Source organism: Canis lupus, chromosome X (genome assembly GCF_048164855.1).
Source record: "Canis lupus baileyi chromosome X, mCanLup2.hap1, whole genome shotgun sequence".
NCBI lineage: Eukaryota > Metazoa > Chordata > Mammalia > Carnivora > Canidae > Canis > Canis lupus.
This window is the reverse complement of record NC_132876.1, coordinates 87,145,848-87,164,936: the sequence shown is the minus strand read 5'-3', so window position 1 is coordinate 87,164,936 and position 19,089 is coordinate 87,145,848.

Here is a 19,089-nt window from a genome sequence, read left to right as displayed (position 1 = left end):
ACTTTTATAATTTAAATCATTCATTTCCACCTACTTTTCTTTGGCACAATACCAGTACTTTTGCCTCATTGTACTGATAACAGTTTGCAATTGATATTTATTTGTTTACATGCAATTATACGTCTCCCTTGGATGTCTTTCTCCATCCCCCCCCCATAGTGTATCCCCAACATCTTGTACAATGCTTGGTATTTGTTAAATGAATGAATAAAAGCAACCTCATCGTCCTAACAAACCTGTAGTAAGCATTATTATCCCCATTTCACCAATGACGAAATTGATTTTCATAGCAGTCAAGTAATTTATCCAAGATTTCAGAGTATTGTCTGATAGAGCTGGATCTATCCAGGAAGGTCTTCTGATTTACTAGCTGTGAGGCTTTGCGTGAGGTTCTTGCCTTGCTCTGCTTCTATTCCTCATTGTAAAAATACTATCTACTTTACAGGGTTGTTGTGAGGGTTAAACGAATAAAGCTAGGCTAAGTACAGAGCTCTTGTGCTCTCTCCTGGACACACCTGGTTGATAGCAATTCATCATCCTTTGGGTAAAACTGTTCAAATAGCTACTAATCCAATAATTTTGTCTGCAAATACATAATGAAATGCCTTGTCAAATACCTTGTTGAATTTAAGATTCACTAGGCCTACACAGTGACTTACCTAACAGTTTCATTAACACTATTAACAAAGAAACAAAATTTGGCTGGTTTGTTGGGGGATTCATTCCAGCCTTATGGCCCTGACTTCCACGTGTGTGCCCCAAACCATCTCTCTCATATCTGTTTGAGAATTTTGCTCAGCAGTTTCATTAAGCACAATCTTCCACAGGTTCCAGAACCCACTTGTCTTCCCATTTAGAAAATGGAAACATCACTCTGGCTTCAAAATAGGTTCATTTACCTTTATATTTTGTTCCCAGAGCATATGATAAAATACATTGCTCATTTTACTTTCGTGGATTACTTAATTCAGTACTGAGTTCTTCCAATGTCTTTGGAATTGATTGGAATGTATCCAGGCCCTTAGTATTCTAATAAACCATTTGTCTGGTAAGAGAATAACTATTTATTGCATGACAATGAATGAACAAAGCCCTTTACAAACATCATTTCCTTAAAGTTTTGCAGCATTGCTTTGAGTTAACTATTATCTCCCATTTTACAGCTGAGAAACTGAGTCTTAGAGATTATATTTCATGTTTCCTGGTGACTAAAAAAAATGGAAAGAGTAAAAATGAAAGATGAGAAGATGCTAGGACTCCTAGAGGTGTTAATCGCCTCTTAGTTCCTATTTGAAGTCCCTTTCTGGACCCTCATAAACTGCCCCCCCCTTAACCAAGCTCTAAGCCATATCTTGAAAATTACTTGAAAATTAGGTCCCAGCTAGGAAAGTTTTCTGGAGGACGTTACAGACAAAAATTTATTTTGTATAAATAGAAGTTTATGAGATGAATAAGGAGTGTTTTTGGAAAACTCAGTATTCTTGGAAGGTATAATAGCTCAGTGAATGCAGCACAACATCCAGGATGTCTCAATGTTCTCAAAAGGAAAAGAACCTGAGGGTGTGATAGAGGATAAGGTGGAGAGAGAGATGGAGCATGATCATGTACTTTGCATATTAAGAATAAGGAATTTGAAACGTATCCTAAAAATTGAGAGAAGTCACCGAATAATTTTAAGCTGGAAAATGAATTTGTATTTCAGACTGATCATGATGACTTAAGCAACCTAAAGAAATCTGAGATCCCCTAGATTGTGAAGAGACTGGATATCCAAGAGAAACTTTGGAAGATGGCTATAGAATAGGACGTTAGGCTCACCTCATCCCACAAACACATTTTGATAGGTATCTATCAAATCATCCTAAATACCCCAGAAATTGACGGGAAGACTGACAGAACAAACTCAACAGCTAAAGGGAAAGAAGAGGACATAATAAATAAGATAGGAAATACAGACATATAGTTTAGGGGAGAAACAGATCTCAGCTGCTGTGGAGGGGAAGGAGCCATGGTCATAGGGAAGGGCTAGTAAATGAGAGGAATACACAGGGGAATGTACAAGGACAATGTTCACCCAGAGCCATTGGCCTAGAAAATGAGAGGGGCTGATTTTCATGAGTTTTTGCAACCAGCGGAGCTTAAAGCCTAGAGGTTTTTTTGTTTGTTTGTTTGTTTTTTAAGCCTAGAGTTTTAAACGTCATCAGGCTTGGCTGGGATGGAGCCCAGAGAGCACTGCCCTGCTCCTGGAGAGAAAGCAGGCAAATAAACCAGGGGCAGATGGCATGGAAACAGTCACCAGAAGAGCACCTGGGGGCACACAGTAGGGGGATTATTTACTCTTTTCAGAGCTTATCTCTGAAAGGCAGCATTCATGGAGACATCTCTCTAGGAGCAAAGGAGCTGACCAACACTGTTTCCCTCTCTTCATCTCAGCAAAACACTAAGCCATCCATGGGAAACAGTGCAGCGCGGGCACTGGATGTCTAAGTTGCTTACACCAAGTCTTACCACCTGGTGGAACTGCCCTTTTCAGTCAAACTTGCCTTAGTCCCAGTGTGGCAACCTCTCCCCCCAAGAGGACCAGCACAAACCCCTGCTCACACCACATCTTCAAACCAGTTTTTTTTTTTTTCTTTTTTGCAGGGTCTCAGATCCAGTGGAGGTGGTGACAGGTCTCATTTCACAAGAGGACCAGAGAATATCTGGTTAAAACTCACTACACGCAGGCCACAGACCAAACAGTGTCCACAGCAGGCAAGGAAAGCCTTTACAGATGACTGGCCTGAAGGAGAGAGCAGCAAAAACACAAGAGTAGAGCACACGCAGCATACACTGGAGACCCCCTGAAGCTCCAGGCCCTGGGTTCTATATGACTTCTTCTTCATAAGGCCATTACTTTCAGGAGTAGGAGACATAACTGGCTTCTCTAACACAGAGAAGAAGGCAGACTTAATCAAATCTGAAGACTGAGAAATTTATCCCAAATGAAAGAACAAGATAAGGCCACAGCTAGAAATCTAAGTGAAACAAATAAAAGTAGCATGCCTGATGGAGAATTCAAAGCAATGATTATAAGGATACTCACTGGGCTTTAGAAAAGAGCAGAAGACATCAATAAGACCCTTATCACAGAGATAAAAGAGATTTAAAAGAATCAGAGGTTAAGAGTGCAATAAATGAGGGCACATGAGTGGCTCAGCCTTTGGCTCAGGTCGTGAGCCCATGTTCCCAGGATAGAGTCCCACATCAGGCTCCCTGCAGGGAGTCTGCTTCTCCCTCTGCCTATGCCTCTCTGTGTCTCTCATTAATAAATAAATAAAATCTTTAAAAAAAGAAAAGAGTGCAATAAATGAGATTGGAAACAGGCTTAATGAAATGAACAACAGGATGGAAGAAGCAGAGGAATAATTTACTGACCTAGAAGACAAAATAATGGAAAATAATGAAGCTGAACAAAAAGAAAAAGAAGAATTATGCAACGTGAGAATAGATTTAGGGAACTCAGTGCCCCATCAAACATAATAATTATTACAGGAGTCCCAGAAAAAGAGAGAGAAAAGGGGGTAGAAATTTATTTGCAGAAATAAGAGCTTAAAACACCCCAAACCTGAGGAAGGAAGGAGACATCCAGATCCAGAAGACACAGAGAACTCCCATAAAAATCAACAAAAGCAGGCCAACATTGAGATATATTGTAAATAAATTTGCAAAATAGAGTAATAAAGAAAAAAATCTTAAAGGCAGCAAGACAAAGAAGTCCTTAACATACAAGGAAAGGCCCATAAGGTTAGCTAGAAATTTCTCAACAGATTTGGCAAGCCAGAAGGAAGTGGCATGATATATTCAACATCCTGATTGGGAGAATCTGCAGCCAAGCATACTCTATCTAGCAAGGCAATCATTCAGAACACAATAGATAAAGAGTTTCCTAAACAAACAAAAACTAAAGGAGTTCATGACCACTAAACCAGTCCTGCAAGAAATATTAAAGGGGACACTCTGGGTGGAAAGGATAGACTCAAAGTGATAGTATAAAGACAGGAAACACAAAAGCAATAAAAAAAGAATATTTCTATAAAAATCAGTCAGAGAGCTCACACACACACAAAGGATATAAAATATAATAACATATACCTAAAATATGGGGAAGGACAGGAGACAAGAATGGGTTCAAAACTGAATGATCATCAACTTAATATAGACTCCTATTTGCAGAAGAGATTACATACAAACCTAATGGTAGCCATATATCAAAAACCACTAATAAACATACAAAGGATAAAGAGAAAGAAATCCAAATATATCACTAAAGAAAATCAGCAAAACATGAAAGAGAGAAAGAGAAGAAAGGACCAGAGAAAATCTCCAGAAACAACCACAAAACAAGTAATAAAATGACAATATGTACACATCTATTGATAGTTGCTTTGAATGTAAATGGACTAAATGCTCCAGTCAAAAGACATAGGGTGTCAGAATGAATAAAAAAAAAAAAAACAAGACCCATCTATATGCTGCCTATACGAGAGAGTCATTTCAGACCTAAAGACTGTTGCAGATTGAAAGTGAGGGGATAGAGAAACATTTATCATGCAAATGGATGTCAAAAGAAAGCTGGAGTAGCAAAACTTACACAAGCTAGACTTTAAAACAAAGACTGTAACAAGAGACAAAGAAGGGTACTATATCATAATGAAGGGGACAATCCAACAAGAAGGTGTAGCAATTGTAAATATTATGCACCCAACATGGGAACACCCAAATATATAAAACAATAACAAACACAAAGGAACTAATCGATAATAGTACAATAGTCAAGAACTTTAACACCCCACTTATATCAATGGACAGATCATCAAAACAGAAAATCAACAAGGAAACAATGGTTTTGAATGACACACTGGACCAGATAGACTTAACATATTCAAAACATTCCATCCTAAGACAGCAGAATACACATTCTTTACAAGTGCACATGGGACATTCTCCAGAATAGATCACATATTAAGTCACAAATCAGGCCTCAACAAATAAAAAAGATTGAAGTCATACTATGCACCTTCTCAGACCACCACACTATGAAACTAGAAGTTAACCACAAGAAAAACATCTGGAAAGACCACAAATACATAGAGGTTAAACAACATGCTATCAAACAACGAATGGGTCAACCAGGAAATCGAAGAAGAAATTTAAAAATGCATGGAAACAAATGAAAATAAAAACATAACAGACTAAGACCTTTGAGATGCAACAAAAGGTGTTCTAAGAGGGAAGTGTATATACCAATACAGGCCTACCTCAAGAAGCAAGAAAAATCTCCAAAATCCCCTTACTTTACACCCAAAGGAGCTATAAAAAGGACAACAAATGAAGCCTAAAGCCCATAGAAGGAAGGACATAATAAAAAGTAGAGCAGAAATAAATGATATAGAAACAAACAAACAAAAAAACCTCAATGAAACTGGGAGCTGGTTTTTGAAAAAATTAATAAAATCGATAAACCTCTAGCCAGACTTATCAAAAAGAAAAGAGGAAGGATTCAAATAAATAAAATCACAAATGAGAGAGGAGATCACAACCAACACCACAGAAATACAAACAATTATAAAAGAATATTATGAAAAACTATACGGCAACAAATTGGACAACATAGAAGAAAGGGCTAAATTCCTAGAAACATGTAAATTACCAAAACTGAAACAGGAAGAGATAGAAAACCTGAACAGACATAACCAGCAAAGAAATTAAGTCAATAATCAAAAGACTGTCAACAAACAAAAGTCCAGATCCAGATGGCTTCAGAGGCAAATTCTAACAAACCTTTAAAGAGGAGTTAATACCTATTCTTCTCAAACAATTCCAAAACATAGAAATGGAAAGAAAACTTGTCAATTCATTCTGTGAGGCCAGTATTACCCAAAAGCAGATAAAGACACCACTAAAAAAGAGAACTACATGCCAATATCTCTGGTGAACACAGATGCACAAAGTTTCAATAGAATACTAGCAAACCAAATCCAATAATACATTTAAAAAAATCATTCACCATGATCAAGTGGGATTTATTCCTGGATTGCAAGGGTGATTCAATATTCACAAATCAAGGAATGTGATACATCACATTAACAAAGGAAAGGCTAAGAACCTTATGATCATTTCAATAAGTGCTGAAAAAGCATTTGACAAAGTACAACATCCATTCATGATGAAAACACCCAACAAAGCAGGTTTAGGGAGAACAAATCTCAACATAATAGAGGCCATTTATGAAAAGCTAACAGCTAATATCATCCTCAATGGGGGAACCTGGGAGCTTCTCTATTGTCAGGAACAAGACAGGGATGTCCACTGTCATCACAATTAATTAACATAGTACTGGAAGTAGAGCTTCAGCAGACAACAGAATGAAATAAAAGGCATCCAAATCAGTGAGAAAGAAGTCAAACTTCCACTCTTTGCAGATGACATGATACTCTATATAGAAAATCCAAAAGATTCCACCAAAAAAACCTGCTAGAACTGATAACAAACATTCAGTAAAGTTGCAGGATACAAATCAAGGTACAGAAATCTGTTTCACTTCTAGACCCAATAATGAAGGAACAGAAAGAGAAATTAAGGAATCAGTCCTATTAACAATTGCAGCAAATACAATAAGATACCTAGGAATCAACCTAACTGAAGAGTCGAAAGACCTATACTTGGAAAAGTATAAAACACAGATGAATGAAATTCAGACGTCACAAAGATATGGAAAGACATCCCATGCTCATGGATTTGTAGAACAAATATTGTTAAAATATCTATACTACCCAAAGCAATCTACACATTTAATGCAATCCCTATCAAACTACCAACAGCATCTTTCACAGAGTTAGAGCAAACAATCCTAAAATTTGTATGGAATCACAAAAGACCCTGAATAGCCAAAGCAACCTATAAAAAGAAAAAGACAGCTGAAGGCATCACAATTCTGGACTTTAAGCTATATGACAAAGCTGTAGTAATCAAAAAACTATGGTATTGACACAAAAATAGACACATAGATCAATGGAACAGAATAGAAAATCCAGAAATGAACCCACAATTATATGGCCAGTTAATCTTCAGCAAAGCAGGAAAGAATATCCGGTGGGAAAAAAACAGTCTCTTCAATGAATGGTGTTGGGAAAACTGGACAGCAGCATGCAAAAGAATGAAACACCGAGGCTCCTTCCACAGTTTGGCTATCGTGGCCTCACTGTCCAACGAAAGATGAATGGATAAAGAAGATGTGGTCTATGTATACAATGGAATATTCCTCAGCCATTAGAAATGACAAATACCCACCATTTGCTTCGACGTGGATGGAACTGGAGGGTATTATGCTGAGTGGAGTAAGTCAGTCGGAGAAGGACAAACATTATATGGTCTCATTCATTTGGGGAATATAAATAATAGTGAAAGGGAATATAAGGGAAGGGAGAAGAAATGTGTGGGAAATATCAGAAATGGAGACAGAACGTAAAGACTGCTAACTCTGGGAAACGAACTAGGAGTGGTAGAAGGGGAGGAGGGCAAGGGGTGGGAGTGAATGGGTGACGGGCACTGGGGGTTATTCTGTATGTTAGTAAATTGAACACCAATAAAAAATAAATTAAAAAAAAGAATGAAACAGGACCAATTTCTTACACCTCAAACAAAAATAAATTCAAAATGGATTAAAGACTTAAATATGAGACTTGAAACCATAAACATCCCAGAAGAGAACACAGGCAGTAACCTCTTTGACATCAGCTGCAGCAACTTCTTTCTAGATGTATCTTCTGAGGCAAGAGAAACAAAAGCAAAAATAAACTATTGGGACTACTTCAAAGTAAAATGCTTCTGCATGTCAAAGGAAACAATAAACAAAGCTAAAAGGCAAACTGTGGAATGGGAGAAGATATTTGCAAAGGACATATCTGATAAAGAGTGAGTACCCAAAATCTAGAAAGAACTTATAGAACTCAACACCCTAAAAATGAATAATACATTTAAAAATGGGCAGAAGGGGCAGCCCGGGTGGCTCAGCAGTTTAGCGCCGCCTTCAGCCCAGGGTGTGATCCTGGAGACCTGGGATCGAGTCCCACATCGGGTTCCCTGCATGGAACCTGCTTCTCCCTCTGCCTGTGTCTCTGCCTCTCTCTCTCTCTCTCTCTCTCTCTATCTATCTATCTATCTATCTCTCTGTCTCTTGAATAAATAAAATCTTTAAAAAAAATAAAAAATAAATAAAAAATAAAAATGGGCAGAAGACATGAGCGGACATTTTTCCAAAGAAGACATCCAGATGGCCAACAGATAGATACATGAAAAGATGCTCAACATCACTCATCATCAAGGAAAAGCAAATCTTTAAAACTACAATGAGATATTATGTCACCCCTGTAAGAATGGCTAAAATAAACGATGCAAAAAACCCACAGGTTTTGGTGCAAATGTGAAGAAAGGGAAACCCTCCTCACTGCTGGTGGGAATGCAAACTGGTACAGCCACTCTGGAAAACAGTAAGGTAGCTCCTCAAAAAGTTTAAAATATAACTACCCTCTGATCCAGTAATTGCACTACTGGGTATTTACCCCCAAAATACAAAAACACTAATTCAAAGGGATACATGCACCCCTATGTTTACTGCAGCATTATTTACCGTAGCCAAATTCTGGAAGCAACCCAAGTGTCTATTGATAGATGAATGGATCAAGAAGATATGATATATAGAGAGAGCAAACTGATGGTTACCCAGGGGGAGGTGAGGGTGCGGGCAATGGATGGAAGAGATGGTAGGGACTAAGGAGGGCACTTGTGACGAGCACTGGGTGATGTATGGAAGTGCTGAATCACTATATTGTACACTTGAAACTAGTATTAGACTGTATGTTAACTAATTGGAATTTAAATAAAAACTTTAAAGAAACTGGATTTCCTTCATTCAAGAGAGGAGTAGAAGGGTCTGAACCAAAGCAAACACAGTCAAACTGTTAGCTGCCTCAAAGGAGAATTTTAAATACCAATTTTTCATCCAACTAAAATGTATGATTTTTTTCCCTTTAAGTAAGCTCCATGCCCAACATGGGGCTTGAACTCAGGACCCTGAGATCAAGAGTTGCACACTCTACAAACTGAGCCAGCCAGTCACCACTCCCCAGTGAAAACGTACTTAATACCTATTATTTAGATGGTCTAGAAAAAAAGACAAAATTCCACAGAATTAAAAACAGTGGAATATAAATTACTTGGACTGGTCAGAATTTGGGGGCATTTTGAGTGTTGGTACAAATCATTCAAGAGTTAGCTTTTAACTGTATGTTTCCAGTGAAAAGTACTATTTGGTGTCAATTGAATGCATCTTCTTTCTGACCCTGAGTGCACTGGGTAGGCAAATGTTAACGACCCATAGGGAAGCAAGTACATGTAGTTCCATGGTTCTTTTCTGCATACGGTCCAGACACGTGGAAATTTTACCCTAGAGACAAGTTAACAAAATTAATATTTTGAGTTATAAGGTCCCATGTATTTAGATTCTGCAGGCAAGTTAGCCTCTGCAGTATGATCAGAATTCAGGATAAAGAGATATAAACAATTAAGCTTGAGGTTAACTTTCTATAAAATGATTGATTGCTGAGATTCAAATATTATATGTTAAAAAAACACAAATATTATATGTTAGTTTCAAATAGCAACAGGTTGGGCACCTGGGAGGCTCAGCTGGTTGAGCCTCCACTCTTGGTTTTGGGTCAGGTCATGATCTCATGGGTCATGAGGCAGAGCCCTGAATCCAGCTGCTCACTCAACAGGAGTCTGCTTGAGATCTCTTCCTCTCTCTTTGCCCACCCCCTCAAATAAATAAATAAATAAATAAATAAATCTAAAAAAAAGAAGTAGCAACAGGTTTTCAGGGTTGTTAGACTAAAACAGTTGTGCCTGAATTATATTTTTATCTTTAATGGTCACATTCTCCTCTCATTTCCATATAAAAATGATGGCAAGTAGTCCCTCCATTTCTTTAAACACCCCAGAGAATCTCACTTTCCCTAAAGAAAACTTCTGGTTTTGTTTGTTTGTTCACTTGCTTTTGGGAGGTTAGTAGCAGCAGATAGGACCTTATCCTATCTGCTTCAAACTTAAATACTTCCTGTATTTTTTCCTACACCACTGAGCCGGTCTGTTGATTCAAGACACCACCTTTCATTTAGCAGGCACACTTTAAGTCATTCTGAATCATATCAGTGCCCGAGGTGCTTCATATCTAGGCCCTCTTTACAGTAAAGAGCATATGACAGTGCTTGATCTGCCTGTTCTGAGAAAAAGCAGGTGTTATTTAAATTCTATGGTAAGAGCAGAGCTTGCTTATTTGATTTTTCAAGGTAATTGCTCAGACTTAAGCCATCCAAAGCAATGAAAAAAAAATTTAATATTTATCATTTGAGAGAGAGAGAGAGAGAATGAGTGAGAGGGCAGAGGGTGAGAGAGAGAGAGAGAGAGAGAGAATCTCAAGCAGGCTCCCAGCTGAGTGTGAAGCCCACTCAGGGCAGGATCCCACAACCCCAAGATCATGACCTGAGCAGAAACCAAGAGTTGATTACTTAACCGACTGTGCCTCTCAGGCGCCCTGAAAAATTTTATCTGGGACAAATTTCATTATGTTATTTTTCAGTTGCTTCATTAACAATCACAGAATATTTAGTTCTGTTCATAACAACAACAGATATTTTAAAAATAAGTTGGCCAGATGTTTATGCCTGAAACAAGGCAATGGGGTTGCAGGGATGGTGTATGCAAATATGAAACAAAGGATGGATTTCATAGATTGAGATTCTGATATTTTCTTGGCAGTAAGAGCATAAGTTATGAACTACATGGTCCTGAAATCCTTCCTAGAGGAAAACAATGCTTCCTTTATTTAGTCCAAGTCTCTCAAAACAAAAGACATCTGTAGGAGTCAACTTCAAATTCCAAAGGTGTTTTGAGTATGGATATGAAGCACATAAAACTTTATAACATTATTTTTAAAATGTTATGCAAAATCATATATGTTTTCATATGCATATACTTTATTAATGTCAACTTTTTGTTCCCCTTCTCATTTCTTTTTTTGCTGGGCATCTCTACCAATCTCCCTTGCCCACCCTCACCCACAATCACCCTTCCTACACACACACACGCACACACCCCCACACACCCCCACACACACACACCATGTTGACTACTTAGTATGTGTCTGTCCATATTTCTTATACACAATTGATGTTTGTCATTGTTTATTAATTAAAAGTAGGTCATATTACACTCCTATTTTTGCATCTTCTTTTTCTTTACATTCCTATAACAATCCCTTCAAATCAAGTGGTACCTTCATTTTAATGGTTAGATGATAATCTATAGTTGATGGGCATAATGTATCCAACCATTCTCCTTTTTTAAAGATTTTATTTATTTATTCATGAGAGATGCAGAGAGAGAGGCAGAGACACAGGCAGAGGGAGAAGCAGGCTCCATGCAGGGAGCCCGATGCGGGACTCTATCCTGGGACTCCAGGATCACTCCCTGGGCTGAAGGCGGCACTCAACCACTGAGCCACCCAGGGATCCCCAACCATTCTCCTTTTGATTTCATTTATTTGCAGTGTTTTATCTCCATGAACCACACAGCAATAAGTATCCTTATACAAATATCGTTAGATATTGGTAATCTATTTTTAAGTAGGAGATTTCCAAGACTGAGGCATTCAGTCAATGGGCATATGCATTTTTTAAATTTAAGAGACACTGCTAGATTGCATCTTTCTAACATGATTTTAATCTTTTATATTTTGAACAGCAGTGCGTGACGGAATCTTTTCCCTTGAATTCTTTCCAGTAGTAGCTGTTATTAATCCTTTCAACTTTTGTTAATTTGACAGAATAAAATGAAATCTCATTGTTAATTCAATTTGCATCTTTTCATGTATTTGTTGGGTCTTCACATTTGCTCTTCTGTCAATTGTCTATTCATATCCTTTAACTACTCCTCTTGTCCAATCATAAGAGCCCTTTGTAATAGATATTGACCCTCTGTCTGCCCTCTGTAACACACATACTTGTTCAGATCTCATTTTTAACTGTTTATGGTAACATTTGTCCCGAGATATAATCAAAATATCTATATTGCGCTCAATGGTTTCTGAGTTTCAATCTTGAGTAAGAATGTCTTTATCCCTTAGATCTGCACTGTTGAATATGGTAGCCACTAGCTGTTGAGCTCGTGAAATGTGGTTGGGCCAAATGGACACAGGCTATAAGTGGAAAATACACAGTAGATTTTGAAGACTTTGTATAAAAACAGTGTAAAATTTCTCGTTAATGACTTTTATATTGATTATAGGCTGAGATGATAATATTTTGGATATATAGAATTAAGTCACATATATTACAAATTTTCCTGGGAATTTTGAATATAAGTCTTTATCATATATGTGTATTATGCATATATTCTCAAGTCAATAAATTTCCTTCTCACGTCTTTAATCGTGTTTGATTTTTTTTAAAGATTTTATTTATTTATTCGTGAGAGACACACAGAGAGAGGCAGAGACACAGGCAGAGGGAGAAGCAGGCTCCATGCAGGAAGCCCGATGTGAGACTTGATCCCAGGACCCAGGGATCATGCCCTGAGCCAAAGGCAGATGCTCAACCACTGAGCCACCCAGGTGTCCCAGCATAAGCCTATTTCTGAACTCTATTATATTCCATTTATCTTTTTATTTATCGGTATGCTAAATCATACCGTATGAGCTTTATAGTAAGCCTTGAAATCAGTGTTAAGCTCTCTAACACTGATTAACACTTTCTTTTATTTTTAAAACTTGTTTTGGCTAATTGACAGATGAATGGATAAAGAAGAAGTGATGTATATATACACAATGATATATTACTCAGCCATCAAAAAGAATGAAATCTTCCATTTGCAATGACATGAATGGAACTAGAAGGTATTAAGCTAAGTCAGTCTGAGAAAAAGAGATACCATATGATCTCACTCATATGTGGAATTCAAGAAACAAAACATATGAACATAGGGGAAGGGAAGGAAAAATAGAATAAGATAAAAACAGAGAAGGAGGCAAGCCATAAAAGACTCTAAACTCTTGGAAACAAACGGTTGCTGGAGGGGAGGTAGGTGGGGGGGTGGGGTAATTGGATGATATGCATTAATAAGGGTACGTGATGTAATGAGCACTGGGTGTTGTTATAAGCAACTGATGAATCACTAAATTCTACCTTTGAAATTGACAATATACTATATGTTAACTAAATTGAATTGATTTTATTTTTTTTTAAGATTTTATTTATTTATCCATAAGAGACACAGAGAAAGAGAGAGGCAGAGGCACAGGCAGAGGGAGAAGCAGGCTCCATGCAGGGAGCCCAATGTTGATCCCGGAACTCCAGGATCATGCCCTGAGCTGAAGGCAGACACTTAACCGCTGAGCCACCCAGGCATCCCTGATTTAAACTGAATTTAAATAAAGAGTTAAAAATAACTTGCTTTGGCTATTCTATGCTTTGCATTTCTGTGTGAATTTGAGAGTCAGTTTGTCCATTTTTACTCAAAACAAGAAACCTGTTCATGTTAAGACTGAGATTGCAGTCAATCTATAAATCAATTTGGAAGAAATTGACATCTTAACAATTTCCAATTTTCTCTTTAGTGAACATATTGTCTTGCATTTCTTTAGAACTTTTTTAAGTTCAGTCAGTGATGTTTTATAGTTTGTAGCATAAATACCTTCCATATTTTTGTTACAGTTATTTCTATGTATATTACACTTTTGACACTGTTCCAAATGTTCTTTTTTTAAGATTTATTTATTTATTTATTTATTTATTTATTTATTTATTTATTTATTTATGATAGACATAGAGAGAGAGATAGAGAGAGAGGCAGAGACACAGGAGGAGGGAGAAGCAGGGTCAATGCCGGGAGCCCTACGTGGGACTCGATCCCGGGACTCCAGGATCGTGTCCTGGGCCAAAGGCAGGCGCTAAACCACTGAGCCACCCAGGGATCCCCTGTTCCAAATGTTCTTTTAAAATTTTGTGTTTAAGTGTTTGTTGTAAGTATATAAAAATATAATTGATGTTTTTGCATTGACTTTCTATTCTATGACTTGCTAAATTCACATTAGTTGTAATCATCTTTTTGTAGAATCCTTATGATTTGCTACATACAAATTATTATACATAAAAAATACCCCCAAAAAATTAAAGATAAATTTTTTAAAAGATCTTATTTATTTATTCATGAGAGACACACAGAGAGAGAGAGGCAGAGACACAAGCAGAGGGAGAAGCAGGCTCCATGCAGGGAGCCTGATGGGGGACTCGGCCCCAGGTCTCTGGGATCAGGACCTGGGCGGAAGGCAGAGGCTTAACCACTGAGCTATCCAGGCGTCCCTAAAAATAAATTTTTTAAAAAAGATTTGCTACATACACAACAATGCAATCACATCATCTGCAAATAAAAACAGCTTTGTTTGTTTCGTATTTTTATACACATAGTTTTTCCTTTCTTTAGGGCACTAGCTAGGCCTTCCAGTTAAATGGTGAATCAAAGTGGCAAGAACAGACTTTCTTTTTTAAAAAAAAAAAACAACTTTTTTTTAAAGATTTTATTTATTTATTCATGAGAGATACACAGAGAGAGGCAGAGACACAGGCAGAGGGAGAAGCAGGCTCCATGCAGGGAGCCTGATGCAGGACTCATCCCGGAACCCCGGGATCATGCCAGGAGCCAAAGACAGATGCTCAACCAGTGAGCTACCCAGATGTCCCAAGAGCAGACATTCTTATCTCAATTCCAACCTTATGGGTAAAATATTCAATATCTCTCATTAATTATGATGTTATTTGTAGGCTTTTTACCATTGCCTTGAAGGGACTGTTGTTGGTGGAAACATGGAAGTTGCCAACAGTTCTGGTGAGGACTCAGAAAGAAAAAGAGGGCAGCAGTAAAGAAAGCATCATCTCCATCATCTTAGACTATACTTTTATTGTCATACACAGAATATTACTAGAAATAGCAATGTTAAAGGTGCTTCTGGTGGGTCTCAGATGGAAATAAGGAACGTGTTATTGGACACTGGAAGAAGGTGTTGGAATGTTATTGGACACTTAGGAAAGTGGCAAAAAAAATTGCTGAAATGTGTTCTGTTGGGTGGAGGGTAGAATATGTAAGCAATGGGGGCACCTGGATGGCTCGGTCGGTTAAGTGTCCAACTCTTGGTTTCAGCTCCCATCATGATCTCAGGGTTCTGAGATTGAGCCCCATGATGGGCTCACCACCCAGGGGGGAGTCTCTTTGAGATTCTTTCTCTCCTTCTTCTTCTGCCCCTCCTCCCACTCATGCTCTGTCTCTCTCTCTCTCTCTCGAATAAAATAAATAAAATCTTAAAAAAAAGAATTTATAAGCAATGAACTTAAATATTTAGCCGAGGAAACTTCTAAACAAAGTGTGGGAGATGCAGCCTGGTTTGGCTTGGTGCTTATAATTAAAAGGGTGAGGACAGAGAGAAACGGAAGAATGAATCGTTAAGCAAAGAGGAACCAGGATTTATGTGATGATTTGGAAACTTCTCAGGCTATTCAGATAGCATGCTCTGAAAACAAGGCCAGGCGTCTGGCTGGACAACTAGTTTTGCTAAAATGATTAGCACCAGAAACCAGGAAGAGAGATGTAGTTGTCCAGGAAAGATCTGTGGAGGACCCTCTTTTCTAGAAAACAGACTAGACAAACTTATACCAGCACAAACGCTGCCAGGCTGGAATGGAGATAAGAAATGGGCTAAAATGAAGGAAGAATTGTAGAGCCACAGAAAGAGAGGCCCAGGTCAATGGGATTTCCTCAATTCCAGAGGAGAAACCATCTCTCAAGGTTAGTGGGTAGAGCTGCCACCCAGGGCCAAGGGGTCAGGGCTGTCCCAGTGCGCAGAGAGAACAGAGCATGGAGCCACAGAGAATTATTCTGAGGCCTTAAAATCTAAAGGATTTTTTCCTGCTGAATTTTGAACTTCCTTGGGACCTATGACTCCTTTTATCCTTTTACCAATTCCTCCTTTTTGGAATGGGAATGTCTAGCCTGTGTTTATCTTGTTGTCTGGTTTCACAGGTTCATGGATGTAGAGGAATTTTGCCCCAGGATGGACCATACCCTCTGACCCATGCCTGAGTTAGATGACTTTGAACTTCTGATTCCCAGAACTATAAGAGATTTGTGTGGTTTTAAGCCAGTAGGTTTGTTGAACGCAGCAACAGGAAATTAATACAAAGGTAAAGAGATGGCAAATAAAGTGTATGAAAGAAGACAAAAGAAGGAATCAGGGAAAAAAGAGCCAAAAAAAAATTTTAAGACCGTGTATACAAGGTAAAAGGTTCCCTTTTATAATGTTCGCCCAAAATAGAGAAGGAACATATCTCTAAGATGTTTTCTTTTTTTTTTGAAAAAGAGCATTGAGAACATCTGATTTAAATCCTAGTCAGTATAGCTGCCATAATAGGAAACTTATAAAATAAAAAGAAAGAGGTAGCATTTTAATGAAAAAAAGTTGAAATTACCACTATTGGGAATTATAGTGGTAATAATATTTTCCTGAAAACTCCAAGGAAAACAATAGGAAAGTTATTAAAATTAACGAGTGAATTTATTGTAGAGGATCAATAAAAAGTATACAAAAGTTTTGTCTTTTTTATATACTTGTCATACCTAATGAAAACTGCAATCCTTTTTTTTTTTGCTTATTTGAATTTTCAGACGTTTATATGATTACTATTTAATACTTGAGTAATAAAAAAAGTGTAGTTGGTAGTGAGAAGAATGTGAACAGGTTCCTGATTTTAAGCAACATGATTATGTTCTAAATTTTGTAGTTTTTAAAATGTTTCTTATGCTTAAAGTTCATCAAGCTTTTTGAATTTGTGGGTTTATCATTTTCCTCATAATTGGCCTTTTTTGTACTTCTGATTTTTTTCTGTCTCCTCTCCCTTCTATTTTTGAGATCCCAGTTAGATATAGGTCACTTGACACTGCCTCATGTCATACTAGTTCTCTCTTTATTTGTCTTTTTGGTCTTTTTTTTACTCACTATTTCATTGCTGATGATTACTATTGCTGTGTGTCAAGTTCACCAATCTTTTCCTCTGCAAAGCTCAATGTGCTATTAATCGTATGCAGAGTATTTTTCATCTCAAATATTTCCATTTTTATTCCTAATATTCCATTTGAGTCTTTTCTGTTTCTTCCATGTCTTTACTTAATGATGTACTTCTTCCTCTTTTTTTTAAGAAATTTCTTTTTTTAAAGATTCTATGTATTCATGAGAGACACACAGAGAGAGGCAGAGACATAGGCAGAGGGAGAAGTAGGCTCCCTGCAGGGAGCCTGATGTGGAACTTGATCCCAGGTCTCCAGGATCATGACCTGAGGGGAAGGCAGATGCCACCCAGGTGCAACACCCACCCCCCACCCCCTTTTAAGTAGGCTCCATGCCCAGCACAGGGCTTGTACTCATGACCCTGAGTATAAGAGCCACATTCTCTCCTGACTGAGCGAGCCAGGTGCCACCATATGTTTGCTTAATATGCTTGGTCATCCCCTACCTTCTACAACATGTGGACTATGACTATAATAGTTTTAATGTCCTTGTCCATTTATTCTATCTTCTCTTCCATTTGTGCATACGTTTGTATTAGTTTATTTTTCTCCTCATTTTGACTCATAGGTCCCTGCATCTTTGCATGCCTGATAATTTTTTATTGGTTTTTAGACATTGTGAATTTTACCTTGTTAGTGGTTGCATGTTTTTGTGTTCCTGAAAAAATGTTGGGAGCTTGGTTATGGGATGTAGTTAAGCTACTCAGAAACAGTTGATTATTTTGAGGCTTTGTTTTAACCTTTGTTAGATGAGACCTGAGTAGCCTTCAGTGTAGTTCTCATTTTGTCTCATGATTTAGTCAATATCTATGTAATTACTGTCTCTGATTATGAATTATGAATTATGCCTGTGAATTATAAGTTATGCCTCTCTGGCTGGTGGGAACACAAACTATTCTTGACTCTGTGTGAGTTTTGGGGATTTTTTTTCTTCTGCTATTTTTGGGTTGTTCTTTCCCCCAGCTTCTGGTAGCTCTCTTCTGCACATGCATGGATCAGCTCTGAGCTGAAGAGTCAAGCTGAATCAAGCTTCTTGTGCAGATCTCTGGAAAACTCTCTCCTTCACCACTCTGTCCTGCAAACTCAACTCAAGGAGATCACCAGGCTTCCTCAAGGTTTCCCCTCCCTACCTTGCTTCCAGGATATTCTCTTCAAGCAACAGGTTGGGGCAGTCATTGGACTCAACTCATTTGTTTACAATCTCTAGGGATTGCCATCCTGCACTGCCTGATGTCCAGTGTTTGAAAGTTGTTGTTTCATATATTTTTCCATTAAAAACCAGTTTAATATCCCTGTTATTCCATTTTGAATGGAAGCAGAAATTCAAAATAAACATTTATAATATGCATCATCAAGGTGCAATTATTAAACCTTTCTTTAATGCAAGAATTCCTTGACAGTTAATAAATATGTATATCATTGACAGATAGTCATGTAATGCATAATAAAAGTGGCATTGTAAATCAGTGACCAAAAACAGGAATTAATCAGTAAAATGAGCTGGAAAATTATTGAGCTATTTGGGAACAAAATCAATTTATATCCCCACCACACAAAATACTTGAAATAAATGTCAATTGGAATAAAAAATAACTATAAATCGAAAACAAGGAAATAGAAAAAAATACAAAAATAGATATGAATATTTATTTAACTCCTCCAAGCACAGAGTTTCTAAGTTTAAGTTAAAAACTGTTAGGAAATATAGATCTGACTGTTAGAATTTTTTTAAACTACATTTCAAGAAATGTTAAATGCAAATGAGAAAAGCGAGAAAACTTTTCAGTAAATATTTATACACAATGTTAATCACTTTTTGTAAATTAAAGAGAAATGGAAATTAACACAAAAATGAATATGACCCCAAACTACAAATAAGTC